Raw genomic sequence first — 2500 nt, 5'->3', positions numbered from 1 at the left:
GTGTTGGAGCTGTGGGGGAAAAGGACACTTTCGGACAGATTGTACAAAGCTAAAGAAGAAGCAGAATCATAAATCTGAAGATGATGATGATTCTATATACACAACAGAAGATGCTGAGGACGTTTTAATCCTTAGTGTGGATAGCCCAGCTGAATCCTGGATTTTGGATTCAGGTGCATCGTTCCATTCGTCTCCAAGTAAGGAATTGTTTCGAAATTTCAAATCAGGAAATTTCGGGAAGGTGTATCTTGCCGACAATAAAACCTTGGAGATTGAAGGAAAGGGAGATGTCTCCATACAAACTCCAGCAGGAAATCAATGGACATTACAAGATGTCAGATACATTCCTGGTCTCAAGAAGAACCTGATCTCTATTGGTCAGTTGGATAGCACAGGCTATGCAGCAGAGTTTGGAAAGAGTTCCTGGAAGATTGTGAAGGGCGCCATGGTTGTTGCGCGTGGCACAAAATCCGGAACCTTATACAATACTGCATAGTGTATAAACATGACTGCTGCTGTTGAGAGTGCTTCCAATTCAAGTCTATGGCACAATAGACTTGGACATATGAGAGTCAAAGGAATGAAGATGCTGACTGCGAAAGGAGCTTTAGAAGGCTTAAAATCTGTTGATATGGGTCTTTGTGAGAGCTGCGTTATGGGCAAACAGAAACGAGTTAGTTTCACAAAGGCTGCCAGAGAACCGAAGAAAGTGCGGTTGGAAATGGTCCATACAGACGTCTGGGGACCATCTCCAGTTTCATCACTTGGTGGATCAAGGTACTACGTCACCTTCATCGATGACTTCAGCAGGAAGGTATGGGTTTACTTTCTGAAACACAAGTCAGATGTGTTTACCACCTTCAAGAAGTGGAAAGCTGAAGTTGAAAATCAGACCGGCTTGAAGATCAAATGCTTGAGGTCTGACAATGGAGGAGAGTACAACAAATCAGAGTTTATAACATTTTGTGCAGCTGAGGGAATTAGATTAATAAGAACAATTCCCGGTAAGGCAAGACAAAATGGTATTGTAGAAAGGATGAACAGAACCTTGAATGAGCGAGCAAGAAGCATGAGGATTCATTCTGGATTGCCAAAGACATTCTGGGCTGATGTTGTGAACACAGCAGCATATTTGATTAATAGAGGGCCGTCAGTACCCTTGAAGTTCAAATTGCCCGAAGAAGTATGGACAGGAAAAGAACTCAAGTACTCTCACTTGAGAACCTTTGGCTGTACTGCGTATGTTCATGTTGATCCAGAGAAGAGAGATAAGCTTGATGCTAAGGCTGTGAAATGCTACTTCATAGGCTATGGCTCTGACATGTTCGGGTATAGGTTTTGGGATGAGAAAAATATGAAGATCCTAAGACACTGTGATGTGACCTTTGATGAAAATGTCATGTACAAGGACAGAGAGAAGATAAACTCTGAGACTACGAAGCAAGTGGGAGTTGAATTTGAGTGGCAAGAAAATTCACACAGTGATGGTACAACAGAAGCTCAAGAAACTCCTGATCCTATTGCTGAAGAACCAGACGTGGCTGATCCTATTGCTGAAGAACCAGACGTGGAGCAAGTTGCACTTGAGCAGGTGTTGAGAAGATCATCCAGAACTACCAGAGCACCAGATAGATATTCAACCTCATTACATTATCTGTTGCTGACTGACGAAGGAGAACCAGAGTTCTTTGATGAGGCCCTACAAGTGGAAGATTCAACTAAGTGGGAGCAAGCCATGGATGATGAGATGAGCTCACTTGAAAGGAATAATACGTGGGTGCTGACTGAGCTGCCTACAGGAAAGAGAGCTTTGTTGAACAAATGGGTGTTCAAAATCAAGGTTGAACCAGATGGCAGAAGGAGGTTTAAGGCTCGGTTAGTAGTTAAAGGATATTCACAAAGAAAAGGCATTGATTATGCGAGATCTTATCTCCAGTTGTGAAATTAACTACTATCAGAATTCTACTGAGTATTGTTGCATCGGAGAATTTGCACCTTGAGCAAATGGATGTAAAAACGGCATTTTTACATGGAGATCTAGATGAGGAGATCTATATGCAACAACCCGAAGGATTTGTAGCTCCAGGCAAGGAGCACATGGTGTGTAAGCTCAATAAGAGCTTGTATGGACTGAAACAAGCACCGAGACAATGGTACAAGAAGTTTGACTCCTTCATGAGCAAGAGTGGTTTCCACAGAAGTGAAAAGGATCAGTGTTGCTACCTCAAGAAATACACTGATTCTTATGTGTTTCTACTCCTGTATGTGGATGATATACTAATTGCTGGATCAAGTATGAGGGAGATAAACCACCTGAAGGCAAGCTTGTCTTCAGTATTTGAGATGAAAGATTTAGGTGCAGCGAAGCAGATCCTTGGGATGAGGATTTCTCGAGATAGATCTGCTGGCACATTAAATCTATCCCAAGAGCAGTACATTGAGAAGGTGTTGTCCAAATTCAAGATGAATAACGCTAAACCCAGGACTACCCCCTTGGCAA

The sequence above is a fragment of the Cucurbita pepo genome, chromosome 7 (assembly GCF_057944985.1).
Source record: "Cucurbita pepo subsp. pepo isolate OVF chromosome 7, ASM5794498v1, whole genome shotgun sequence".
Lineage (NCBI taxonomy): Eukaryota > Viridiplantae > Streptophyta > Magnoliopsida > Cucurbitales > Cucurbitaceae > Cucurbita > Cucurbita pepo.
The sequence above is the reverse complement of the archived record's forward strand: the minus strand, read 5'-3'. Positions refer to the sequence as shown.